The following is a 17026-nucleotide window of genomic DNA, read 5'->3' on the forward strand; positions in this document are numbered from 1 at the left end:
TTTTTTCCAGAATGACATGAGTGAACTGAAGAGAAATAAAAGATACTGTTTTTTGCAGTCACATAACTTGTAATTTAATTGGTAAAATTAGATGAGTATACAAAACCATTAGAGAAATAAATGAGTAAACAATCAAATAGCAGTTAAAGTCTTGAAGACTGTGTCTCAGGTATTTGATTTTGTTGTATGTCCTCCTGGAAGCTCAGAAGATCATTTTATGTTTGGTCGATTCAGTGCCCTGCTGTATCTTGAGCATGACTTAAAAATTAAACAAAAAAATAAAATAGAAAACAATCAGCAATGACAAGTCCCTTCACCCCTAGCTGGAAACAAAACAAACAAAACAAAACAAAACAAAACAAAACCTGACAACAAAAATTACAACGGAAAGCAAAGTGCTCAGACAAATGAGTGGAACGTGTTTAAAAATTGAAAGTTTGATGGCTTGTCATTCAATTTAAATTCATTAAGAAAGAGACAAAATAATCTCGATGGGCAGGATGTTTTTCAATGAGGTTAAATGCACTACTATAAAATTAAGCATTTTAATGTAGACAATTCGGTGACGTTTAGGACATTCACACTGTTGTGCAACCATCAAGTCTGTCTAGTGTAAAACAGTTTTACTGGCTCCAAAAGAGAGCCCGGCCCATGAATCGGTCCCTGTCCATTCTCTCTCTTCACAGCCCTGTCAACAACTGATCTGTGTCACGGCTCTATGGGGTCACCTAGTCCAGACATTTGATCCAAATGGAATCATACATCATATGACATTTTGTGTCTGGCTACTTTCACTTAGTATAATATTTTGAAGATTCATCCATGTTAAGGCATTTATCAGTACTCCATATTTTTAAAGCTGAATAATGTTTCATTGTATAGATAAATCTTTATCAGACAAAGGATTTGCAAATATTCTCTTCTATCCTATACATTGTTTTTCACTTTCTTGATAGTGTTCTTTAATGCGCAAACATTTTAATTGGGTGAAGTCCAATTTATCTATTTTTTTAGTGTTTAGCTGTCATTTATAAGACTCCATGCCAAATCCAAGGTCTTCTGTATTTCTCTGTTTTCAATTTTTGAATTGTTCATTTTTGGTCTATAAAAACACAGCTGGTTTTTGACTGTTGATCTTGTAGTTTTGCTGAATTAATTAGCTCTAACAGATTTTTTTGTGACTTCTTTAGGATTTTCTACATATAAGATCATGTCATTTGTGGGAAGAAATATTAGTTTTACTTCTTTCTTTCCAATCGGGATGCTCTTTTATTTCTTTTTCTTATCTAATTATCCTAGCTAGAACTTTGAGTACAGTGAAGAATAGAATTAGTAAAAGCAGCATCTATCTGATTATTGATCAGAAGGTTTTCAGTTTTTCACTACTGATAAGATGTTAGCTGTGAGTTCTTAATCAATGCCCTTTATCAGGTTGAGGAAGTAGTTCTTGTTGTTTGTTAAATCTGCTGAATGTTTTTTTTATCATGAAAAAGTGCTGGATTTTAAAAAATGCTGCTTTTGATCTGGTGATATGGTCATGTTACTCCCTCACCATTCTATTAATATGGTGTCTTGTGTTGACTGTTTTTTGTATGTTGAACCACCTTTACATTTATAGAATAAATTTCACTTAGTCCTTGTATATAATCCTTTTAATATGCTTCTAGATTTTTCTGGAGGATTTGCATCTATATACATGAAGCATATTAGTTTATAGTTTTCTTTCTTTTGGATGCCTTTGCCTGGCTTGGTAGGAGAGTAATTCTGACCTAACAGACTGATTTAAGAGGTATTTCTTCCTCTTCTACTTTTTTGAAGAATTTGAGAAGGATTGGTGTTAATTCTTCCTTAAATGTTTGGGAGATTTCACCAGTGAAGTCATACTTAGAAATTTACTTTTATAAATGGGTAAATATTGACAATGAAATTGAAGGTATCAAAATTTTAATGGAAATGTTTTGCATTTGGCAATAACAAAAAATTCACAAAATTAAGCATTTCTGCCAAAACAATGGCTGGTGACACTTTCAAAATGATATACAGGGTCTGGCACTAATAACGTCCCTTTTTTATTACAAAATCTTTTACTAAAAAGTCATAAGTATGTAATTCTGTAACATAACAATATCACATTCAGGCACACCGTATGACATTTTCAGTGAAATGTTCAAATTAACACTATAAATTATTACACCCATGTTATTACCTTAACCAACCACACTGATGTAAGTGTTACTTCTGCAGGACCCTCTATTTAGGAATATAGGAGAGGGGGATAAAAATAATTTTATACCATATACAAGATATGGGCAAAACTTAACTTCCATTAAGTAAACTCTATACATACGAAATATATTGAAGATATGAGACAATTATCCAAATAAACAGGAATATAATTGAGAAATGAGTGTTGTAATGTATTCATACTCCAACCTTGATTTCCCATTTCACTTAACCACACACAAATAATCAGGGTTATTCTTAACTGGAAATTTACTTAAATTAGAAAGAGAAAAATGTTTTACAATTTTATCTTCTCACTTAGACTCATTTTTCTGGGATGTCAAGTTAATGTTTTTAAAAAAACCTTCTAAAACTTATATACATACATACATATGTGGAATAGTAACATATAGAATAGTTGGTCATTCAGATAAACAATTAACTAGAGTTGAAAATATGAAGCTATGGTTTATACATCACCTATAAATCTCCTAGATGTCAACATTAAGATTATCCTCATCAGGAATATCATTTTCAGATGGTGTAGATCAGAGAATACATTTGAAAAAGTACATGGAAAGCAATGCCTTTCAAGGTTTTGAGTGAGGATGACGGACAGCCAGCCACCAGAGTAACACAACTGTGTATCACTTTGGTTCTGAGTGGAAGAAATAGTATTAATGGATCTGTCAGCATTAAGGAGATACATAAACACATACCAAACTTTAGAGGCAGGATGTTGGGAATTTTGCCACCTCTGAAAGAGAGTCTACCATACAAAAAGCAGTATATGAGGGGGGACCAAAGAAACACCAGAATTTATATATAATTTATATATTTTTTATAAAAGTGTGTATATTTATTCTTACATGTTTAAACTTTAGTCGCCTTCAAAGTACTCTCCACTCGATGCGATGCACCTATCGAGATGTTTTTTCCACGGCTCAAAACAGTTTTTGAACTTGCAGATTTTGATGCCTTTTAGCGCTTCTGTCGTTTTTTGTTTCACTTCTTCCACATCAATGAAACGTTTCCTTTTGAGGATTTTATTCATCCAGGGAAACAGAACAAAGTCATTTCGGATGGGATTGGGCAAATAGGGAGGAAGGATCATGCTGTTTTGGGTCAAAAACTGCTGAACACTGAATGCGGCGTGGGCAGGTGTGCTCATAAATCACCCATCATGAAATGGGCAAATGTGTTGAAAGAGTCTTCAAAAATAATCCACTGAAGCAGAATGCAGCCTCTCACCACAATGCCAGCCGGTACACTGATCCAGATGGGTTCCTAGAACACTCACCTAGCAGGGGACACCTGTACCAGAAGGGGTCCCCCTTCCGGAAGATCATTCTGGTTTTTATAGGGTCTCCCACTGTATGCCTGCTTGAGATTTCAGAAACGTAAGCACCCTGAATTGGCATAATGTTTAGGTCACTGGCAGACCTTTCAGAGGAAAAAGTTTATAGATAGTTTCTGGGTGAATTATACCAGCTTTTCTCAAGATAAGGGATTTGTATCAGAAGGTTTGACTTACTATGGCATTTTATGTGGTTTTCTATTATTAATTGTGAATATCTTTTGAGCATTCTTTTCTGGGCGTTGCCTAATAGTAACATATGTCAGCCCCCCGACTGTTAGCTACTTATGAGCCAAGATCACATATTATTTTGAATGCTTGGCATACACACACAAGTGTTCAATAAATACTTAATGAATCATTTAATAGTGATGAAGAAGCATGAACTGGAAAGAATGTTATCTTCTACTTCTTAAATTTTAGGGCCATGCTATGAACTATGACCATTTAGATCTGTAATTTTAACTTACTTAGTGTTACATTTTTTTGAATTAAGGAGTTGGATTAGCCAGCATATTTCTTAAGTCCCTTCTAGCTCCTGCTGCTATGGCATGAGTTCAACACTAGATTTGATAGTATCTTTTCAACTGAACTCAATTCTCAATGCCTCCCATCAAATCTTGTAAGAAGTAAGCCATTGAGTGTTCTTACTATATGGATTTACTTTCCTTACTCGAATTGCTATAAATGTAGTTTAAATTAATCACCTAAAATGCAGATACCGTACTCAGACATTTTCTTTTTTTTAATATATTTTATTGATTATGCTATTACAGGTGTCCCAATTTTTTCTCCCCTTTATCCTCCTCTGCCCTATAATCCCCCACTATCCAGCATCCTCCCTCCCTTAGTTCATGTCCATGAGTTGTCCATATAAGTTCTTTGCCTTCTCCATTTCCAACACTATTCTTAACCTCTAAATATGATACCTGGTCTCTAGTCTGAAGCAGCTTATAATCTGGTGTAGAAAGAAGAAACATACAGGCTTGGGCAAAAGTAGGTTTACAGTTGAGATTACATGAAACACAGACTTTACTCCCACATTAACATTTATTAATTATTGAATTATTTTTCCATACAAACAACTGTAAACCTACTTTTGCCCCACCCTGTATATAAAATGATGCAACTTACACAAGGAAATAGGGAGAGATGGACAGTGCCTTATAATTTTTTGTTGTTGTGAGTCTAGATTTAGTTGAGACTGGAAATCAGTGTATGTAGCTATGAAGAAGGAAATAGCAGAAGCTTCGGACAAAAAATACATCCTATGTGAAGAGGAGTAGGGAACCTTGTATTTCTGAATCTATTCTAAACCTCGACTCTTCCTATCTGATCTTTCTGCAGATGAAATATGTGGCCACCTCTATGGCAGTCAGTCCAGATTTTGATATTTATGCTTATATTGAATCAGAGCCGTGATTTTTGTGTTACACCGTTCTCCCTGTGTACTTAATGTTTTCCTAAATACTCTCTTACATACTAGTGTTTTCCCTTCAGTTGATCTACTGTTTGTACTTAAGCAAATGTCTTTCGGAAGCTGTGTGAATGGAAACAGAAATTGTTGTATATAGATGGTTCTTATGAAACTAAGTCCAAAAAAGCAAAACAATATCATCAATTTCTTTCTGTGTCCTGTGGTCTCCCTGAAGCTTCTGCACCTGAGACCTGCTCTTCTTTTCTTCAAATGGATGCTTATCACAAACTTAGGGGGTTTATTAAAAACGTACTGCCCCCGAATGGAGACTTCATCCTGGGAGAATTCAGAAGGAACGAGAAGCATTGGAAAAGAAGGCAAAGGGAACAACTCCGGCAGAGGTCAGGTTGTACAAGCCGGTGGCTTTGTTTACACATATTTCCTCTTAAAGGAAGACACTGCTCCTCTCCAGAGGAAGCATCGCGAATAGTCTTTCCTTGGCTTTTGTCACATGTTAAACTTGCCGAGATAGCTTGTGGGCTACACGACTCACAGACTGAATATAAGTATTAACACTCCTAGCAGTCAGGTTGTGCCAGTGAATATAACTACAGGGGATTCTTTACCGGAAGCTGAGTCCAATCGGAAAATGTACTGTCTAAATTTGTTTTCTTTTTCTCTTGTCATCTGTGGTGAGTTTTTCCAGTGATGAAGTGAATTGATTGTACCTTTTTACTTTACGACAGTAGGAGAAGTCAGGCGATAAATAATAGGAAAACCAGGACTTCTATGTGACTTATAACACTTGGTGTTCACAGGTAGCAGCCAAAGAAATTTGGGATTTAACCAGAAACAATTTTAAGAAAAATTCTCAATTTTTTAAAAGACAAATTATATGCCTGTTAGTAGTTCATAAATAAATAAATAAATAAATAATAAAATGCGCAATAAATAAAAGTGGGTCAGCAAGACCCACTTGCTTAGAAATAGTTGTTATTCTTATTTAACACTATAATCGCCAACTGTGCAGTTGAATTCAAGTCCAACTATAACCAATGTTATCACTATTACAGAATAAATTAAAATATTATCTTACTTATGCAGTTTGCCTTTCAATTCAAATAGGTGCCTCACATACATTATTATATGGTTTAATTTTCACTTAAACTCTGTGACAGAGATATTATCTTCATTTTTTACAGATGAGAAAATACAGTCTGTGCAGCAACTTACAGTTAAGAAGAAGCCATTTATACCAGTCTAGCAGGATCCTTATTTTAGTTTATTACCTAGGTATCTTCGAGAAAGAGTGGGCTCATTAATGTTATGTAGCTACATGCAAAGTCATACAACATCTCCCACATGAGATGCCTAAGCAGTTCTTCCAATCCATAATGTTTGGTAATAAAATGCAAATGGCAAAAGCAATGACAGCAATAAAAGGGCCCAGAGCCATTTAATAACCATTGTTAAAAACAAATTACAAATGTTTTCTATTGGAAGCAGCATATTAAGAATCGCAGTCACACTTGAGAGGGTCATCAGCCATTTTTCAAGATGCCACATTTCAAGTGGAGTTATTAATAATCCCATTTCTTGTGAATTTCGTTCTCATTTCACAATGTGAAATTTGTAAGAGACATACATTTATCAGGTATGTTCCGTAATATCAGTTGTTTGGCATTACTTCTCTCAGTATGTCATATTTTTGTTACATGATCAATACAACAGTCTTCTCTCTAGAGAAGGCAACTAATCTCCCTGCCGGGTTTGAAGTGGGCGACCTCAAGGCATTTAAAAAATTCCTCTCGTTACATTTCTTTCCCCATCTTCCTTTCTCATCATCAGACCCCTTTGTAACCTGTTTACTTCTTCACGGTCTGTGACCTCCAGAACAGGAATGCTTATTGGAACACCCAACTTAGTTAAAATGGCTGTTTATAGTAATGTAACAAGGTGACCTTGGTTTGGTCGGGACTCAGAAATTATTTGAAGCCCGAGATGAGGAGAGACTGGAAACTGTTCATTAAAAATGAGCAGGAGGTAAAATAAAAATCTAATTCTGTTGCTTTCTCCATTGTCCAAGAAGGAAACTTTTTGGCCATTGACCTAACTGAATCTGAGCTGACATGTTCCATAATATCGATCTTCTTATAATTCTGAATTGAGTATTCCAATAGTATGGGACTTTTCCATGTTATTGTTCCTCTAACCACTTCAAGGTTTCTTGATGTGTCCGGCACATGACAGTAAAGACAGAAAAAAAACCCACAAAAAACCCCCAAAATCTCAACACACTCAGAACCAAAAGACAGATTTAGGAAATAATGTACATTTTATCTATTAAAGCCTTTTAACCATGGGAGTTGAGAAAACTTTCTTTTTCTTGTCTTTTAAAGATATGTTAAATAGTTGCTTTGGCCCAGCCAATGAATCTTGAGCATATTATGCTAAGTTAGGTAAGCCAGACAGAGATGTCACTTACATGTGGAATCTAAAAATGCCAAACTTATACAAACAGAAAGTAAAACGGTGGTTTCCAGAGGATGGGGATGGGGAGAAAGGACAGATGTTTAGGAATACAAACTTGCAAAGAGTAGGAAGGAAGCCCTAGAGATCTATGCACAGTGTAGTAGACACAGACAACAATATTGTATTGTAAGCATCGAGCGTGCTAAGAGACTAGACCTTAATGATTCCAATCACTGAAAAGGAAGTTTGAGTGTTGGTACATTCAGGAATAGGAGGTGAAACTTCAAGCCCTAAATTTCTATTGCTGTGTAAGATATCTTCCTTTTGCCCCTCCAGATACATTCTCGCCCTGCTCTGGAGGCTGACCTATGGGTTTCACATTAATGTGTCTCTCTTAACTTCAGGCTTTGAATTGGGTCCAACCTATAAAGGAAGTGGAAGAAAGGCAGCAAGCTGGTTGCATCTCTCTACTAGTTTTCCTTCTTTCTCTCTCTCCTCTCCTCCCCTCTCTCCATCCCCCACCTCAGAGTTCTGCCCTTTCCCAGGACCCCTGCAAACCTAGGAGCGGTAACTGAACCCCACCGTTCCCATCTCCAGAATACTGCTCTCACACCTATGGTTTCCTCTAGTCTTGCCCTCACCTTAGAAATAGCCCCTTTATTACACTTTGGGTAGAGTCATTGTCTCCCCACTGACTGCTTGATGTATCGTTCAATCTCAAAACTCAAACTCATTTGGCTCACAAGTTGATAGCATCTGTTACCCATCCATTGTCTCTGAGGTGCGCCACTTATTTGCAAGATAATCAGAAAATGTATTATTATTGTGGGATAGGGGAGGAAAAACAAACATTTATTTGTTCAAAGACTATAATTCAGGCATAGCTTTAAAAGCTAAATTAATATTTTTCAATAAAAACCTTAATCAAATGGTCTCGGGTACTATTCATTTCCAAATCTGAAAGCACCTTAGGCCCACCCGTATCTCACAGTTCACTTGAGTTCAGGAAAAACAAACATTTGCACGAGAAAACCACTTGAATCAAAGAAGCTAATGGATAGTTCCGAAGAAAGGGAAATTAATATCTCTCCCCCAATACAGATATTGACTGTGCATCTATACTATGTAATTGTGATATGGTGACATTGAACACACGGTCGAAGTAATTCCACTCTGTGATTACGGAACCTTTCTTCACCTATCCATCTGTCTGGAAAAGATTTTGAGACATAGGGCTGGACTTAAGGGTCCCAGACACAGTTCTAGAATTTTAGAGTTTACTAAAAAACCAGATAATATTATGCGCTGAGTTGATTTGATCTGATATTACATACGAGGCAGTTGGGTTTGTTATGTTTGATCCAAGGAAGATTTTCTGATACCACTTAACTGAAAATCTTGAGTTATTTTTTGTTGAATTCCCATTAAAATTGTATAACACTGAAATACAGATTTAAAAATGCTTATCACGTCTCTAGTGTATGTTTTCTAACCTGATGATTGGGAACATGGCTTTAGTCTAGTTTTCATTACACCTTTGTTGTAAAAGTAAGAAGAAATCACATCGCTCTGTGTATTTATAGCACTGTTGTGTCTCTGTCCGCAAATGAAAATTGAACTCCTCATAGGCTCCTTTTTACAGGAAATTCAGCTGCATTTTCTGTTGGAAATGGGACCGTAAGAGAAACAAAGTATTTCTCTCCTACCACAGATGAGGATGAAAGCTGATATTTTCTAGAACTAAAATAAGTAGCAGTATCTGCTCTTGTGTCCATAACTTTACACATTAAGTTTTTTCTTCCGCGGCGTGGAAGCAGACGGTAGGTGCACCCGGCCAGGCCCACTGTCTGGGGTAAGCAGATGGGTGACGGCTGCCCTGGACCCACCCCGTGAAAATGTGCCTGCCTTGCCCGGAATTCCCCATCCTCTTCCTCCACTGCACAGTCAGCTCCAGCATCTCCGTCTGGCAAGCCTGGCCAGATGTCCCTGCAGACAGACTTGTCACTTGGTGCTCTGCCAACGTGTGTGCCAAATATTTCTGCTATGGTATTATCGGTCTGCGTTTCTGCGGCCACTTCCAGACCAGACTGTAAGTTCACTTGTGGGACTAAACCTTGTCTTTGACGATAAGTAAACTCGTTAGCAGGCAATACTGCCAAGCTGGTCAACACTATACGTGCTTCTCATTTATTTGTGGAAGAAATAGAATAAAAGAACTTTTACTGGGTTAGTGCGAATCAGAAATTTGACGTGAGTGTATTTCTCTTGTAAAATAAAAGGTGGAAAAGAGAAACTATGTCTTGTTTGTCCTTGATTCTCCAGACAATTCCGTGGCCATGGAACGTCAGTAAGTATTTGTCAACTAAACTAAGAGGAAACAAACAAAAAACAACCGCAAACCTTTTACCATGTATCTTGATTCATGCTGTAAAAGCCATCAGATTTTCCACTAAAAAAACAGTGTTTAGTTGTTTCCTGACTCGTTTCTTTCCAGATTGTGAACATTTCTCCGGAGACAGGTTCACTTTCCTTTCAATGTATTTACATTTTTAATACTGAAAAAAAGGGGAAGCAGTGTGTGTGTGTATGTGTGTGTGTGTGTGGTCTGTGTGTTGGGTGTGCATGCACTACCGGGAAGGAAACCCGGTTCTTTCCTCGTTCACATTGAGTTCACGGTGGAGCCCCTGGCAGCTGCTCAGCTCACACCTGTTTCATGGAGGCGAAAGGACCAGATTGGCCCCCACCTTTCTTTGCACGTCTTTCCTTCTGAAGACGGCTCCGTGTCGCAGAGAGTGTCCCCGAGTTCCTACGGCCCTTCCAGCCGGTGAGCATCTTTCATCTTCTGGTCCTAACACTTCCTTGGTGGATGCCTCAGGGCTGGAAGAAGGCTGGGTGTGGGGGAGAGGCTTTGCTCCTGAACTTAGGAGCTGGGCAGGAGACGAACTGAAGGGCTGCAGCCCTGTTGCGGGTGAAAAGGAGTTCTCGCGGTGTCACGGGAAAAAAATTTCAAAGGGCGCACACATGGGAGAAGCTTAAGCGTGGTGGCATGATTTATTGGGGTGAGGGGAAATAATGTGTGCTCGGGATGTGGAGGGCGGGGAGGCTCTAGTCGCAACTGCTCTGAGCCCCTGATAATCCTCCGCATATTTTCTTGGTTTTCAGGAACGTGCAGGCTTGTTGTGCTGGGTTCTCCCCGGAAGCAAGCCCTTTCCTGGATCTTCTGGGGTTTATCTAACCTCATTCTTTTCCTAGATTTTCCCAGGCTAGACTGTGCCCCTTTATGTCATCATTTTGGCTCCTACTGCACATGCCCCAAAGTGTTACCTCCTCGTCTGGTTGCTACTGTGCACGTACTGTAGTGGAAGGACCTCCCCCTGCAACGTTTTGGCTTCTGCTGCCTGTGTGCCTAGCAAGGCACTTTCCCAGTTTTATTCTGCCCCCCAGTAATCCCAGCTACGAGGCAGTTTGTGCCCTGGTGAGACTGGAAAGCCAATTCTTTCTGCCCACTGGCCCCAGGGGGGCATGGAGGGACATTAACCCCCTTGGTGGAGCAACATGGCTTTCCCCTGGAGAACCAGGTAATGCCCGCAGCTTCCTGGGAAATCCGGCCTAGTGCCCAACTCACTTCCCTAGTTTATTAAGCTTGATGTCTGATTCCATTTGTTCTCTTCCTTTATTAATACTAACAGTCCCTTAATCAACATTACAGATACGGGCAAAATAATCCTTTGTTACCATCCCACAGTCCGTAAAACAAATGTCTTTTAATGGTGTAGGCATAATTAAAGGAAATATTAAGTTAATTGGACAGACACTCATGCAAGGTCCCAGTTAGTAACTGACCCATGGAGTGTAATGCTTTAACTTCCTCTTACCGTTTGCTGAGAGAACTCCCAAATATATTCTTGGCAAATGTGATTTCTTTCTTTCATTTCTTTTCTTTTCTTTTTTCTTTTTTTCTTTTAAAGCTCGCCACTTCCACTGGGCCTTAACAATTACATTAAAAGAGCTGCTTTGAACCTCCCTATCATTTTTCCTATGGCCTCCCTGAAAAACGTTCGCTCTTTTACAAGATTGCAACACTTGGCACCAGGACGGAGGATTATGGCTACTACATTTCAAATCTTCCTTTATGTACTTGCTTCAAAGCAGACTTGTATTTTCTTAGTGTCTTCTACTAGCAGCTCAGTCTCCAATAAAACCAAAGAGGATAATCCTGACCCAATTAACCGCCATTTTCACGGCGCACCTGATAGTGCCTTTCACAGATACAGAGCACTATGTACTTAATCTCTTAAAACTCTTTCTTCAAAAATAATGTATTTTTTTTTATCAAGTCTTATATTATCTTTCCTTTCTAAGTGTCTGGATTATAAAGGCATCAATTCCCTGCCCAGTGACTGCTATGTTCATGCTTCTCATTTTATTTTATTCCTTCTGTTTTATGTACTTTACAAAGCTGACTTGCAGTTAACCTTATGCCCCTGAGGCTAACCGTTTGATTTAAAATTATTTGATACTGAGGAATGTCTGGATTCTGTACTGCGTGGAGATCCATGTAAGTCTTCAGGTGACTCAGTGCAAGAAGGAGGTGCCTCTTTCAGAGCTGATGCCTGCGACCAGCTGCTGGCCTCACGGGGTGCAAAGAAGGTAGCACTCAATAGTTGGGGGTTTGAGCGTGTTCCCTGAAGCGCTGTGATGGTGCCAGGGAATTCCTCTACAGGATTAATGATGCTTCGAACGCACCTCCAACAGCATGTAGCCCATTTCTCTACCTTAGCGCTCGGCTAAGCTGCTCACGGAAGACCTCACATGAACCCAGCCTCTTGCCGCCCATCCCACAGGATGGGGTGTCAATGTGTTAGGGCAGGTGCACCCTGAACTGTTCACACTCTCGCGCTCTCAAAGCTTACCTCTTTCCGTTTCCCTCAACCTCAACCGTGACGCTTCTTAGGGCTTCCTTCCAGGTTCGGCCTCTTTAAGCAAGCAATATAATTCTCCCCAACTCCTTAGACTTCTTTTCCCCCTGACCATCAATTGTGATCACTGAGCCAATGCTGAAGAATATCCTCCCCCCTGCCCCGCACCTTACCTCCTCATCAATCCTCTCTGCTATTACACCAAGCTTAACAGACTCGAGAAAGTTTTGAATCTCCGTGGATTAATTGGACCCCGTAGCTCTGTCTCCTCTGTCGATAAATAATTTGTAAGTCTACTTCACTGCAAAGACTGATGTCTTCTCCAGGAGCTCTGTTTTCTCAACTTGCCCTGTAATCTATATCTCTGGGCCTTAGATTTATTCTGAGCTTTATTCCTGCTACTGAACGAATGATGTTGTGTTGATGCTCTGTTATCACTTCCAGCCGAAACTCATGTGTAAATTCAAGTTCATCTCCCCTTTTAACACAATGTATATGGCATGATATATAGGTCGAAGGAGCCTATCATTTGAAAGCAGGACAGTTGAATTTGGGACCTGGCTTAACTTCTTGCAAATTCTGTGATATAAGTCATTGAAATGTGAACAGTATGACATGTGTTATTATAGTATTTTTGTAATGTTTTTTCTCTTCTCTTTTACTCTCCTTATCAGCACTCTAGGTCATTTGTTCATAGAAATACCAGACATGTCTTTGTAAAATACTGCTTTGATAAAGTACTTGCCCAAAGTCGAGCTCCTTGGTGGAACGCTTAAGAACTACCTCATACTTATTCTCTCTGCTGTCACCAGAGAGTACTTCCGAATCCAATAAGGAACTGTGATAACTTTTTAGGCACACCTCTGCTACCCTGCCCTTTGCCTGTCTTAATCTAATCTGTTGTTCAAGCCCCATCTTACCTTGGGATCCCAGATATTAACATATTAATTTTATTTAATACTGAATTGAAGCAATCACACTACCTAGCATTTTGCCTTGTTAGTGGTCTAGAGGCCTGAATTATGTTATTATTGTATTTATTTTGTAGCCCACTGGTTACTGCTTCACAATTAACATTTAAGAAAGCCTCGATTTTCTTTATCTTGGTTTTCTGATACATAAAATAAGGCCCATTTTATGACTTTATACAATAGCAATTCTTAGCCTGGTTGGGAAATCAATATTTATAAGAATCTGATAAAAACTATGAACTGTCTTCCCAATAAAATGTACTGTTACTAAATGGTATGTATATGTAAGTAATGATATCATTATGTTAATTATACATATGTTTTTTCTTCAAAGCAGCCCAGTGACTTCTGTTGGGAGAGCCGCCCTTATGCAAGCTTTCATGGCAACGAGCCCCTCCAGCGAGGAACCCCGGATCTGCGAAGGCCCGTCGCGCCCTCTGTGCCGCACAGAGTGAATGCTGGCACAGGGCCGCAGCTCCCCGACTGAGTCATCCTATTTAGGCCTGGGACTTTCAATGGAGGGCCAGTGTTACAAAGAATCAGGGGTCACTTTGCATTTATTCTGGAGGCACATGTGGCAGCAGCATTCAACGTTCTAGACCAGGGAGAGCTGCGTTTTCAGCGGTGAAGTGCTGTCTGTCTGCAGTGGGGTCCTAACCAGGCTCCTCCTGTGGTCTGATTTTTACCATTATTTTGGATGCCCAGTTTCCCTTGGTTTTATTCAGTATAACCAATTCTAGGCTCTACAGTATTTTTCCATTACATTCAGCAATCTATCCAATTCCTTTCCAGTAAATTTCTTTCCTACTCAGGTTCACCAGAATTGGTTTCTATTGTTTGCAAACAATAGCCCATATAGGTAAGAAGCAAATTTAGCCTATAATTTCAGTGTTTTAATGAACTCCCTTAAATCCAACTATGAATGCTGCCTTTCTCATGCAGTCTAGCTTTGGGGGCTATTAGGGAAGGGAAGAGGCAGGGAATGCTGGTTAAAGATGTCTCTCTAAAGGATATCAAGTAAACTCTTAAAAAAATTAGGGGTCTGAAAACCTCAATTTTCTTGTTGTATTAATATAAGGTGAAAAGTCATGAACTTATGCATGTCAATTCCAGAAAGTCAAGTTTATTTAAAAAATACATTTTTAATCCCAACTATTTACTTTAAACTTTGACTGTTCTTATTCTGGAGCTGATGAACAGAATAACTCTCTATTCACTGAACCAAGTAAAGCAAGAAAGGGCCCTCGTAAATTCACCGTTTGTAGTATGTACTGAAGAGATTTTATTAGTGAAGGAAATGAAACAAAAGGCCCGACACGTGGGGCACCAGTGGGCTTGAATTCATCTGACCCAGCAAGTCTCCCACAAAGTCATTCATGGAGAATTTCAGGGGCTCTACTCTGCAAATCAGGACTAACCCAGGATATCCCCCCAAAGACAAGCTATGAAAGTCCACCTCAGAATGCTTACATTCTGAGCAACAGGTACCCGGCTTGCAGCTGAAAGGGCACCAGCATGTAATGAGCCTACGATGTGTGAGTGGGCAGTCACGCACAGGCGTTGTATGGGTTTTGTTACAATGTGAGTGACTGATACTTTGGCTAGGGTGAACACACAGTGCAGCGGGTGCTTGCGTGGGTTCCTTTCTTCCAAGTCATCAAGCTTTTCTAGTAGAACTTCATTTCAACACCCCTTGTGAGGCAATCATTATTTCTAATATTATTCCAGAACAATTATTCCAGAATAATAAAGAAATGAGAAAGTATGGGATCCAGAGAGTAAGTGAGCTGGGCAGGCGACATGACTTGAGAAAATGAAGACCCAGGAAAATCAAGTCTCAGTTTCCTTGAACCCCTTATGTGCATTCTCTTGGTTTGAATATGTAATCTCTTTTTAGACAGTCCAAAAAGAAGTTCAAAAGTAAACTTCCTTTTCTCCCTGTTAGAGGCCAATTTCCTGTGAAACATAGAGACAAAATGTCTGCTGCATTGGTTGCTTATTAAAATCCACCGTTTTCTCTCCTCTTGCATCATAACATCATCTTCTGTGTTTACTGTACACCTTGCCTGTGGCCAGTGAGGTAGCTTGGCAGAGGCAGCCAGAGGGGGATTTTGGTGTGAGCCTTAGAATTAGTCCTTCTGGACAGAATTTATCTTTGTTGCTGGTGTTGTCTCTAAAGTCGAGTCTACTCTCCCGGCAGGCGTCTCTTCTAGCAGAAAAGACATTTCCACTCGGGCTGGAGCTGAACGGTCATCTCCAGCATGAAGTGACCCCTGAGGGAGTTGTTTGTGGCCATTTACACTTTTTGTTTAATGACGACGCCTGTTTGGAATAACTGAGCAGAGGGATCACCACACGGGGTATAATAACAGGGAGATAACGTGAAGAACAGGGCAGATCACGTGTCTACACAAGATAGGTTGTTGCTGTTGGTGCCTTCACAGACCACGGCTTTTCTAATCGCTAAATTGACTTACAGATTTTCTAGTATGTATTGCATTCATTTTAATAAGCAGTTATTATAGTTGAATGAATAATTACTTTATAGCAAGTGTAACAAATACCCCGGGGCTCCATCAATTAAAGTGCGTTTTCACTGGTTCTCCTGAGTCACTATGCAATAATCAAAGGCAGAGCTTAAAAGAAATAAAATGAGTTCCATTAGGGAAGCAAATTACAGTTTCTGTGAGACTTGATATGCTCGAATGCTATGTGAACGAACTGGCGAAGTCCGGAAACAGTAACTCTGTTGACGTGACTTGGGTCGAATGACCGACTAACCCAAAACAGAATATTGGAGTCCACTCAGGGGCATCTTCCACCTGAAAAAGCCCAGTGCTCGGGTGCCTTTCCTCTCTTACTGGTTGTCAGACTCGGTGCTGCACAGGACGTGACTGAGAAATTAAATAGGTTGAGTAGAAAATTTCTCAGACGTTTATGGGTCTATATGGAAGTAGTATTTCAAATTAAAGACTAAGATCAGAATGTGAAGGTATTGATGTTTACAATGCCTGTAACCAGGAATGTTGACTTATATCATTTTCAGAAAACCAGGAAGTCAGACTAACTGTAATAGGAATTTACTAGTTCTCTAGGGATGTTGATGAATATAATTGTTGATGTAAAATATCAAAGGTAAAAGTAACCAAGCAATCAAAGACTGAACTCCCAAATTACCAACTCTGTCTTTGGTTATACATATATATGTAATTATATTCAAATATATAACCATGTATATAAATATACATACAATCATATGTTATATATACAATTATTTGTTTGAGTACATGTATCTTTAAATATATATATACTTAAATACAGTAGACAGAATCATAGAATATTTGAAATATTATAATTATAGGAGGTTTTAAGGATCACATTATCACATTATTTATTTTTTATTTTGTAAAAAAAACCTGAGGCCAGAGAATTGACTTGAAGTTGTTTAGTTTCCATAGTTAATGGCCAGGGATAATGCTTCTCTAAAGTACAATTATGATGTTTGCATATCAATGATAATTTTTCTCTGTCTCTACATTAAAACATCAACTTAACTCACCCTGAAAAACAAATTTTAGTTTGGCCTCAAATTTAATCTCCTTATTACCAATATAGAGGACATGTGCATCGTTACGCAGAGTAAAATGTTAATAGAAATTGCTTTCGA

Source organism: Desmodus rotundus, chromosome 13, assembly GCF_022682495.2.
Source record: "Desmodus rotundus isolate HL8 chromosome 13, HLdesRot8A.1, whole genome shotgun sequence".
In the NCBI taxonomy this organism is placed as follows: Eukaryota; Metazoa; Chordata; class Mammalia; order Chiroptera; family Phyllostomidae; genus Desmodus; species Desmodus rotundus.